Here is a 12,499-nt window from a genome sequence, read left to right on the forward strand (position 1 = left end):
TCTGGTCTCAGCTGGAAGAGTTAACTGCTGTCCTCAGTGTGCTAACATGGCCATGGCCATCTCTTAGTATGTATTCCTTTAGGAACCAAATGTGTCAGGAAATATCCAGCAGTTCTGAAGCAAGTCTTCAAATTAGCAAAGTACCAAGCCCATCTCCTCCTTTCACGCCTCTCTCCCGCTAAAAAAAAGAAAAAGAAAAAACTTATTTTAAGCCACAGGAAAAGTGTGAAGCTATCTTTGAGGCAGAATAATGTGAAAATTACATATACCAATTTTTTTAAACAAGCTTAGCGCTACAGAAGCACCGGAGGGATAGAATTTCGAGAACGTAAAATAATATGAAATTGTGAGGAAGGATCAGTAACTACAGAAGCAGCAACTGTAAAATAAACATTTGTCACACATAAGAAATTTCTGAGGTCAGTACTTTCTTATAGTGGATTATTATAGTTGATGTTCATAGTGTTGACCCTGGAATCTTCCCTAAGAAGCTGGGGATTTGGTATCAGGGGGTAGTATTTTACTAAGCAATAAGTCAAAGAATTTGGGACCCATTCTATCAAAAAATGGTTTAATTTTTTTAAGCTATCATTTCTATAAGATGTGAATGAAAAGTTTATGTATGTGGGTCATGTTTATTACCTAATAATGTAAAATAAGGTATTTGTGTTCTAAAAAGATATTTAAAAATATTAGCATTTAGTCGTGAGGACTACCCTATTTAGGGTCTATATAGATACAGTTTATAGTGTTTCATGTTCAGACAACATCTTCAAGTACTAATGAGCAAAATAGTTAAAACAGTTTGTCAGTTTGGAAACAATTTGTAAATTTGTACAAGACACAGTACTGCTAACGATAAACTGATCATGACAATGTCCTTTCCTTGAATTTTTATATAATAATATTTTCTAAGTCATACTGATTTTAAATCATGATTCCAACCTAATATTAGTTCAGTAGTACTTTTAAGACAGAACTAGCCAGATAGTGTGTGTGTGTGTGTGTGTGTGTGTTTTAAGTGTTATCAGTTGTAGCAATCATGAATGTTAATCCTCAAAAGGAGTATTTACTTCTGTTTCAAATTGATTGTAAAATAATTGAAATTTTGATTAAAAATCAAAATCTCTATATAATTTTCATTGTATTAATAAACAAGTTAGGAATATTTATAAAGTTTTATGAACCATTATTAAACTTGCTTATTTCTAAGGTCTATTATAAGACAGTTTAGATATAATAATGTATGTTTCCAAAAACTCCCCAAATATTAAAATGCTAATATAGAGTTTTAAATTAGTGAAAATTTGCATTGACTTAAAATAATGAGGTGGATATTTTTGTTTCAAATTTAGTCAAATTTACTTTTTAAAATTCCAATGTAATTAAACATTGAATAAAATAGTGCTTCTACAAACTTAATAAAAACAGAATATTTTTCATATTCAGCAAAAGTAGTTGAATATTTTAAGATGATTGTTATTTACTTACCTTTTACATTTTTATGCATATTTTAGCCAGTTTTAGGCTCTAGGGAATGGTAACACATTTTTAAGTTTTGTTATAATATCTTCCATACAACTCTTTTTTTTTTTGAGGTTTTATTTTTAATAATCTCTACACCCAACTTGGGGTTCGAACTCACAACCCCAAGATCCGGAGTCGCATGCTCTACCTACTGAGCCAACCAGGTGCCCCTCATACAAGTCTTTTTTTATTTTTCTTTGTTTGTAGTTGAACAAGTTGGGTTTGTTGTGTTGTTCTTTGCAACAAATGAGAACAACACACATCAGAGGCTTGTGTTAATACAGTTCTTTCTGGTTGCATGGTATGGCAATCTGAAATAAGCCTTAATAGAGCTAAAAATCACTCTCCACAATTCTCTGTTCTGATAACATAAAAAAATAGTGTTTTACCATCCTCTTTCACAAATGGTTTCTTTAATGGAACCCTTGTGTTACATCTTCCTTATACTACTTTTTAATTTTCCTTTATTTTTTTTTAAAGATTTTATTTATTTGAGAGGCAGAGTGAGCAAGAGAGAGAGTACAGGAGCAGGGGCAGAGGGAGAAAGAGAGAAGCAGACTCTCCTGCTGGGCAGGGAGCCCGACACGGGGCTTGATCCCAGGACTCTGGGATCATGACCTGAGCTGAAGGCAGATGCTTAACCAGGTGAGCCACCCAGGCACCCTTTAATTTCCCTTTAGAAGCTGAATTACAGTTTATTTCTCATTTGTATGATTTCCTGGAAGTAGTTTGTATGTTTGAGAATCTGTTGCCACTTTTTAAATAAATCCCAAAATAAGATTTTGACATCAGTAAAAGCTAAACATTCTTCGTCTTTAAACTTCAAATCATGATATTTTCTGAAGAAAGTTCCACTTGTGAATATATTTTCTTTGTAACAAACTGGTATAAAGTTTAGACACTACCATGTCTCTATGGAGTGTAGTGATCTGAAAGAATTCCCTGTACAAGGTATATTATTAAACATGAAGCTTAAGGTTAGGCTTCTCGTTTGAAATTCTTTTGATATGCTGAGGTTGCAGCATGGTTAGATGTTAATTAAAGGAAAGAGTGTCAGGATGATTAAGATGGCATTAGAAAGGGGCGCCTGGGTGGCTCAGTGGGTTAAGCATCCAACTCTTAATTTTGGCTCAGGTGATGATCTCAAGCCCGCATCAGGCTCTGAGCTCAGCTGTGAATCTGAGATTCTCTCTCACCCTCTGCCCCTTTTCCCCACGCACATGCGCACTCTCTTTCCCAAATAAAATCCTTTTTTTAAAAAATGGTATTAGTAAAATAATTCCCAATTTTACATTGTGTGTTGGTAGTAATCCTGGTTTTTTCTCTTAGTTTCAGTTTCAATTATTTTCAACTTATTTTCAGTTTCAATATCCACAAGTTTTTACTTTGAAGATATTTATAGTATGCAAGTGCTTGAAAAATAATTCTTAAACATCCCTTCTGGATAGTTCAGTGGTATACTAATGCTGTCACTGAGATTTTTTTTTAGTTAGATATTAATAGGAAAAGTATGTTTTATAAAATTTTTGCTTTTAACTTGTAATTAGAGCACGTGAAGATTATTAATATAGTGGGGAAGTAAACTTTGCTACCTGTAATAATTTTATAAATTAACACTTGGAATATAAGTTAGGTGTATTGAGAACAGAAACGTTGGTTTTTCTGCAATAGTTGCCACTGAGCAATTCTTATTAAAAACCGAACAAGTAAAAAAAGCTTACCAAAGTATTTATACAGGATCAATTACACAGAATGACTGGTTATGAGAGAAATTTGTCATTTGGTGATAAAAAAAGATAATGTAAAAGTGGATTGCTGCTCTTCACATTAATAAGCACTCATTGTTGAAGGTAAATGGTTGAAATTCCATATTTTTGCTTGATTTTATAATGACCTACTCACTTTTGTGGAATTAATCAGTTGCTATATGAAGTATCACTTAAATAGTATGTACCATTTGATGATGAAACACTCCATATTTTGTAATCCTTACGCAGAATTATTCTTTATGATGATGGGCCTAGGTGCTAAGTCCCTCATATTCAATCTTCTTTGCCCCATGGGACTTAGGACAATCTTTGCATAATAAAAATTTATTTTCAAAGGATGGTATTGGTGTTGGCCCCAAGAACAAAACATTCAGAAGAAACAGCATTTGAATTGGGTATCCTGTATGTGAAGAGATGATAGATATTCATCAAGTATTGACCCCTTTGTATGTGCTGGATACTGTGCTAGGTGCAAGGATACAGTGATATGCAAAAACCATACATGCATACCCCAACTTTAATGGGCCAGTATTGTTGGAGAGATAGGCAATTCATTTCACAAATTGTAAAACAATTGCAACAAATGGAGAAATAAGTATAGGTCTGAGGTAGCAAGGGAATGTATAATTGAAGAATTAGATGAGAAAAGCCTTCCCTTTGGCAAAGATGCTTAAGCTAAAATCTTAGGGAAAAGTAAAAGTTAACTAGGCAGAGATGGGAGGGAAGACTATCTAGACAGAGGGAATAGTGAGTATGTAGAAGGAAATGAAAACCCATCTGGCTGAAGTTTAGTAGTTCATGAAATTGAACAGGTTAAATTGGCAGCATTCCATACCTGACATTCTGAGACATGTTTTCTTTGTCAGGGCTTTTGTTTAGAAGTATAGTTAGTATCAGAAACGTGCTTTTAATATTAAAAGCTAAGATATACAATTCTATTCTTGATATATACCCAGAAATGCATGTACGTATGCCACAAGAGACATGTGCATAGTAACATGATTCATAATAGGCAAAAGTTGGAAACAGCATGTCCATCAACATAGAGTGGATAAATAGGTTTAATAAGACAGTGGAATGTTATGCAATGAAAATGAATGACTAAAACCACATGTAAGAACATGGAGAATTTCACGAGCGTTATGAGTGAACAAAGCAGAAGCCAAAGAATTTATACTGTATGACTCCATTTATATGAAGTCCAAACACAGGCAAAATTTAGTGATCGTGTTTAGAGATATATATTGAGGTGCAAAGTCTTTTTTAAACAGTTTTAATGAGGTATATTGCACACCACAAAGTTCATCCATCATAAGTATACAGCCTGATGATTTTTAGTAAGTTTGTATAGTTGTACAACTGCTACCACAATCCCATTGGCAAAGTCATTTTTATGAAAAAATAAAGTGACCACCATAAAAGGTTAGTGGTTACCCTTAATGGGGAAGGAGAAGGTTTTTATTTGGAAAGTCATGAGAAGGGCTTCTTTCATGGGTGTTTGGTTTTTAATATCATAAGCTGTATGTTTTATGTCTTTTCTGCACATGTGTTATAATGCAGTCTTAAACTTTTGTAATTGTTTTAGACAGGTTACACATTTAACATAGGTAAATTATCACTTCCCATCTTTTTTTTTTTTAAGATTTTATTTATTTGACACAGAGAACAAGTAGGCAGAGAGGCAGGCAGAGGGAGAGGGAGAAGCAGGCTCCCTGCCGAGCAGGGAGCCCGATACGGGACTCGATCCCAGGACCCTGGGACCATGACCTGAGCTGAAGGCAGCCGCTTAACCGGCTGAGCCACCCAGGCACCCATCACTTCCCATCTTTTTTGTTATTATTACTCTCCGCTATAATGCAAGCTCCCCTGGGATAGTGACGTTTTCTGACATGTTCATCAGTTTATCCCCAGTACTTTTTGACTGAATACATAAACCTGATCATTGAATCCTGAATTCAAATCCACATCCAGTGAATTTCAAAACTTTAATCATTAGTCTTGAAGAGTGTTAAAATTAGGCAAAGCCTTAGAGATCATCTAATGAGTATAATCATTTCTCATTATACAGATGAGGAAATTAGGCCTAAGGGAGGATTGTCTAAAACAAAACTGTTGACCTACCAGTTGTTTGTCTCCAAACCCCAAATCCTAGTGTTCTTTTCATTACAACATGGAATAGCAGTGTTGCCACTTAGCAACATAAGTATAGTTGCCTTTTACCATAGCCCATCATATAAATAACAGAAACATCTTTGCTTTCCTTTTTAATCCTTTCTATTCCACTTTTTAAAGTCCACTGTTAATTTTAGGCTTTCAAGTACTACACATTAATATTAAGTAATTAAGGCTCAAGGGGTTGTTCTTTGAATTGTCCTAGTATTCAGTAAACATTAGCTAATATGTTAGCGGGTTAATATTACTGAAGTCATTTAGATCAATGAAACAGGAGAGTTTCCAGAAATATATCCAATTATGGGAAATTAGTATATGATAATAGCATATCAAACTGATATAAAAAGATGAATTATCAGGGTGCCTGGCTGGCCCAGTCAGAAGAGCATGCAACTCTTGATCGTGGGGTTGTGATTTTGTTTTTGTTTTTTGTTTGTTTTAAGATTTTTATTTACTTGAGAGAGAGACAGAAAGTGAGAGAATGCGAGCGGGGGAAGGGGGAGGAGCAGAGGGAGAGGGACAAGACGACTCCATGCTGAGCACACAGCCTGACTCGGGGCCCGATCCCAGGACCCCGAGATCATGACCTGAGCCGAAACCAAGAGTTGGATGCTTAGCCAACTGAGCCACCCAGGCACCCTTGGGGTTGTAAGTTTGAGCCCCACGTTGGGTGTAGAGATTACTAAAAAGAGAGATGAATTATTAAATAAGTGGCGATACTGCATCAGATGAGAACATACATGGTTAAAAGAGGCAACCCTATGATCAATGGCTTCACTAAATAGGAGTTTATATTTCTCACATAATAAGAAATCCAAGGATATATAATCCAGGACTAATATGGGAACTTAATGTCATTAAGGATTCAGGCTCGTTTTATCTTTTTAGTCCACCATCTTGGGTGGGTGGCTTTCATTTTCATTGTATTAAGGTAGCTGCTTCACCTCTAGGTATTACATCTAGATTCCTAGCAGAAAGGTAAAAGAGGCCAAAATGATCATGTCAGTCAAAGTTGCCCTTATTTAGAAATGGCACTCTGTGACTTTCCCCTATATTTTGGGACAGAACTGTATCACTTGGCCACCCTTGCTGCAAGAGTCTGGGAAAGTATTTTAAGCTGGGCATATTACTGCCCTAAACAAAGTCACAGTTCTGTTAGTAAGGGAGATTGGATGCCAGGTAGGTAACTAGTAGTGTCTTAGACATGGCAGGCCAGTTGGAAAAATATAAAGCTGGATCTGCACCTCACTTTTTATGCCAAAGTAAATTACAGATATATCAAATATTTTAAAAACAAAAGCCAGAAAAAAACAGGAATTAATTTTTCATATATTCTTTGAGAAATTAGGGCTTTCAGAGCATGGCAGAAAACAAAAACCGAAAAGGAAGAGATTTAAAAAGTTGACTACATGTCATTTGAAATGATTCTATAAGAAAGGATAGGGGTGCCTGGGTGGCTCAGTTGGTTAAGTGTCTGCCTTCGGTTCCGGTCATGATCCCACCTCAGGTCATGATCCTGGGGTCCTGGGATCAAGCTGCTTCCCAGCTTCCTGCTCAGTGGGGAGCCTGCATCTCCCACTCCCTCTGCCGCTCTCCCCTGCTTGTATGCATGCTCTTTCTCTAAGTAAATAAATAAAATCTTTTAAAAAAAGGATAAACTACAAGTTGAGAAATATTTGTAAGACTTACATAGACAACTAATTTCCTTAATAAAAATATTAGTAATTTAAAATGGCCAAAGGACATACATGGGCAATCATGTATTATGTAATATATAATAGTAAAAGAATATAATTTAAATGGGCAAGGGATATAAATGAGCAATCCAAGAGGGGAGAAATGATTTTCAAAAACAATGAGGGGCGCCTGGGTGGCTCAGTCTTTAAGCACCTGCCTTTGGCTCACGTCATGATCTCAGGGTCCTGGGATTGAGCCCCACGTGGGGCTCCCTGCTCCGTGGGAAGCCTGCTTCTCCCTCTCTCACTCCCCCTGCTTGTGTTCCCTCTCTTGCTGTGTCTCTGTCAAATAAATAAATAAAATCTTAAAAAAAAAGACCAATGAGTATGTACAGATGCACAAATTCATTTGTGATTAAATGCAGTTTAAACAGAGACAACATTGGCCCCTCAGATTGCCAAACCTTAAAAAGATTGGTAATATCTAGTGTTAGTTCAGATTATGAGCAGATCTGATTTAACCGATAAACGTGAGCATGGCTGTCTCAATTGTTAAAATATTGAAATGCATCCTACCATTGGTAAATAGTATTACTGTTACTGCATTAGCACTGAAGTTAATTATGTAAATTCTGATAGAGATTTGTTCTGTTGTGACATTGATAATGGATCTTTTGTTGTAATGGCATAGGAGAAACATGTGCAACATCTGTTAGCTTGTCCTGTGTCATGGTAAATAATGTTGCTACATTGTGCTTTACCTGTGAAGCATTTCATGCCCTAATAGTTGCTACTTCTATTTGGTTTTACTTTTTTTTTTTAAGATTTTATTTATTTTTTGACAGAGAGAGATACAGCGAGAGAGGGAACACAAGCAGGGGGAGTGGCAGAGGGAGAAGCAGGCTCCCCGCTGAGCAGGGAGCCCGATGCGGGGCTCGGTCCCAGGACCCTGGGATCTTGACCTGAGCTGAAGGCAGTCACTTAACCGACTGACCCACCCAGGCGTCCCTGGTTTTACTTGTAGTGCATTGTAATTCTTAGGTGAAAAGTAAATACATTGTTTTAGTATTTTAAAATAGAATTTATAACAAAATATTAGTAATGGATACCCCAAAACTGTTTGATACTCTCTGCTATTAATGCAGAGCATGTGCATACCCTGTGACCCAGCAGTTCCATACGCACACCAACACAAATTCAGCACTGTGCAATGGAACTTTATGCAATGATGGAAGTAGTCTGTATTCTGTATTGTCTGTACAGTAGCTATGTGGCTTTTGAGTACTTGGAATGTGATTAATGCAACTGAGAAAGTGATTTTTTTTTTTTAAGTACTGTGCCCACCATGGAACTTGAACTCATGACCCCTAGATCAAGAGTCCCATGCTCTATTGACTGAACCAGCCAGAAGCGCCTGATTTTCAATTTAATTTTATTTAATTAGCAATAATCACGCCTTAGATAAACCTCATTGGCTACGATACTGCCACTGCGCAAAGCTCCAATTTAATTTTATTTAAACTTGAGTCACCTGTGGTTATTAGGTACTGTATTGGTCAGAGTGAATATTCATAACAGCACCATTAATAATATACAAAACTGGAAACAACCCAAATAGACAAGTTATGGCACTCTCATACAATAGAATATAATTAGACTGAAAGATCTATACATGTAAAATGGTGGATGATCTCAAAAACCGAATGCTTAGCAAAGAAGCCAGACACAAAATAATATATACTTTATGGTTCTATTTATGTAAAGTACAAAAACGGGATGTTGGTTACTCTTTAGTGGGAAGGAAGTAATTGAAAGAGGGTTCGGGATTGGGGCATCTAGGATGCTGTTATATTCTATTTCTTAATCTGGGTGCTAATTATATGGGTGTGTTCAGTTTGTGAAAATTTATCAAGCTGTACATTTGTAACATGCATACTTTCTATAAGGATATTGTGTTTGAATTAAACCTTGTAAATTGTAGAGGGAAGGAAAAAAAAAAAACACCCAGAAAGAAGGGTCAGCAAAATGTTGGTAAGCTTCTTTACATTCCTTTTAAATGTCATAAATGTTCATGTTCTAAAACTGTGGAAAAATATGATACTGAACTCTAGCTTAGAACATTTCTTGAAACATCCTGAAATGTCTTTTGATACTGTGCAAGAATTAATATAAAATAAAACAAGTGATTTTCATTTCTGAAATGAAAACATGACTTATTGCAGGTGATATGAATGATGAATGCAAACAGTGATCAAAAATGTAGTGCTGGGGGTGCCTGGGTGGCTCAGTCGTTAAGCGTCTGCCTTCGGCTCAGGTCATGATCCCAGGGTCCTGGGATCAAGCCCCACATCGGGCTCCCTGCTCGGCTGGAGGCCTGCTTCTCCCTCTCCTCCTCCCCCTGCTTGTGTTCCCTCTCTCGCTGTGTCTCTCTCTGTCAAATAAATAGTCTTTAAAAAAAAAAAAAAAGGCAGCAGATTCTACAATTCTAAAATTCATCTTTAGAAAAAAAAATGTAGTGCTGAAGATTGGAAGTGCTAAACTCATATTTCATCCAAAAAGCAATCACGTTCACTTAAAGGTCATAGTTCAAAGATTTGCAGTCATCAATGAGAAGATTAAAAAGATCATATATCATTTTCAACTATAAAGAATTTGAAAGTGTCTTCTATAAATTTCACCTGAGAGTTTCAATTGATCAAAGAAAAAATATTTTAAAAGTACCATTCACATTGTTAACACAAACTGCTGTCGTGTTAATGTTAAGTACAAAGAAAGACTTTTAGGCATGAAATGTTTAATAAAACTCATTAATACAGACTTTGCAATTAAATTTATGGTCTCACTTATAAAACATATCTGACAAAAACAACGTAAATTTCAATCATTACTGCAAAGCTTCAATTGTTACACATAAAAGTGTTCTAATAATTTACTTAAAAGGTAAAATATCACAATTTTTAAAATAGTTTAATGGCTTTCATTGTTGCTGTGGAGCTGAAGGTAACATCTGGGGGAAAATATCAAACTTCATTGTAGGCGTTCCAAGGAAGATGATTCCAATAAGAACTACATGGAAACTTTATTACATCTTGAACAGACAGTACTATGAAATGCTAGGGAAGAATCTGGAATTATAGCCAAAATTTAGAAAGATTTCCAGATGTTTTAATTTGGCACAAAGTCACTACACTTGAGTATCTCTAAATGATGCAAACAAGATATAAATAAATGAATCACTTTATTTTTTTTAAAAGATTTTATTTATTTATTTGACAGCGAGAGAGGGAACACAAGCAGGGGGAGTGGGAAAGGGAGAAGCAGTCTTCCTGCGGAGCAGGGAGCCTGATGCGGGACTTGATCCCAGGACCCTGAGATCATGACCTGAGCCGAAGGCAGTCACTTAACCAACTAAGCCACCCAGGCGCCCCTAAATGAATCACTTTAAAGTATTTTCCCAATAAACCGTATATTTGCTGTTATAAATTTATGATTGCAAACAAAGGTAAAATTTTCTGAGAAAGTTAATATCTGAAGAGCTCAGAAATTCTGATAATAATGGTAATTGAAATTGTATTTTGGCTTCAATGGCAGGCTGTAGTTTTAGAACTACAAAGGTAATTTGGTGAAAATCATATCAAGCCTTGCTTGGTTTCTTCATTAGAAATTTGGAAATCAGAGCAAACATTTAGAATATGAAAATATTTTTAGCAATTTGGCCTTACTAAGATATTTGATCAAACATTATTTGGAGTTTTTCTATGAGTGTTTTGGATGAGATTAATATTTAAATAAGTAGACTGAGTAAAACAGATTGTCCTCCATAAGGTGGGTGGATGTCAACCTGAAGGCCTGAATAGAGCAAAAAGGCTGACCCTCCTTCCTTCCCACCCTGCCCTCCCAACCCCCACCCCCCAAGAGAGAATTCCTCCTGGCTGACATCCTTCAAGCTGGGACATTTTTTTTCTTGCCTCCGGACTGAATTCTTCCTAGGTTTCAAGCCTGCCTGCCTTTGGACTGGAACTAAACCATTGGTTCTCCTGGGTCTCCAGCTTGCCTACTTACCCTGCATATCTTTGGACTTGTCAGCCTCCGTAATCGTGTGAACTAATTCCTTATAATAAAACTCTTTGCATATATATTTATACATTTATATATTTACTATTGGTTCTGTTTCTCTGGAGAACCCTAATACACTTTTTTTTCCTATGCATAGTCTTAAAACATGGACATTTTATTTAACTTTTGTACAGTTTTATTCTAAGTATACTTTAGTGTTCATTGATTTTCAGAAACCTATATAAGATAAAATAGTTATATAACATTTACCTTTTTTTTAAAGCATAGGGAATGCAAATCTTTTTTGTAAGTGTGTCATAATACTTGTGAACAGCTCATCACAGAATATGGTTACCTGAAAGCTCCACTCACTCCTGAGTACTTTTTGGCTAGTCACTGTTCCTCAAACCTGGATGTGGTCTAAGTGGCACCCAGTGGGATTTCTGTCTCTGGTCATCTGCCCCTATAAGTCTGGCAGTGCAGTCAGCTATAGGGTTTATTTTCTTGGAAGCTGAATCATAGCGATGCCCAGCTGATAGTTTCATCTAACACTTCGGTTATACAAGGTCTCTTATTATGAACCTAATTTTCCTGTTTTACTATTGGTCTGGTCTGATGTTTTGGAGGTTATTTTCCTCCCTTGAGAAGATAGGAAAAAGAGACTCCGGATGCCAAGGATCAGGTGTGGTTCATTGAATTTTCCATTGTTCCCATTGCTTCTTTTAGAGAATGCTATTGCTGGGGGGTGGTCCTTCATCAGGCCCTGTTGCTCTGGAAAGGTCATCAAAATGTCCTGGCTGCCATCTCCCCACTGACCACAGGCTGGCACAGCACAGAGACTTCTGCTTTGCTCTCAGGGCCCCCGCACTTAGGCCAGCCTTGACCACTCCGGACACAGAAACTTTAAAGAGACATGTCCAAACCTCTTTTTCTTCTTCTTCCTTTTTTGGAGGTGGAAAGGGGCAGAGGGAGAAGGAGAGAGAATCATAAGCAGGTTCCACACCAGGGTGGTGCTCGATGCAGGGCTTGATCTCACAACCCTGAGATCATGACCTGAGCCAAAATCAAGAGTCAGATACTTAACCAATGGAGCCACCCAGATGCCCCAACACATCCAAACCTCTTAAGAAAACTCCCCACAATGATTACAGTAGACAATATTGTAACTCAGTAGACTCGTTGAATATGCAAACTTACTGTCAAGTGACCTAAAAAAAAAAAAAAGACAATATACTAGTAGTTCTTATCCTCTTTTGTAGGAAACCAATAATATGCCATTGTGGCAGTCATTCATCAGTT

General features: G+C 36.6%; 1 non-coding gene across 1 annotated transcript; it reads right to left on the reverse strand.

Annotated features, from left to right (window-relative positions):
• Positions 1-8,510: 8,510 nt before the first annotated feature.
• LOC114219721 (U4 spliceosomal RNA) lies at positions 8,511-8,645 on the reverse strand. The gene has a single exon (XR_003611449.1). It is a non-coding gene; the product is annotated as a U4 spliceosomal RNA (small nuclear RNA).
• Between the last annotated feature and the right edge of the window lie 3,854 nt (positions 8,646-12,499).

Source organism: Eumetopias jubatus, unplaced genomic scaffold, assembly GCF_037043125.1.
Source record: "Eumetopias jubatus isolate StellerSeaLion01/CBP00866 unplaced genomic scaffold, mEumJub1_p1.0 scaffold_9, whole genome shotgun sequence".
NCBI lineage: Eukaryota > Metazoa > Chordata > Mammalia > Carnivora > Otariidae > Eumetopias > Eumetopias jubatus.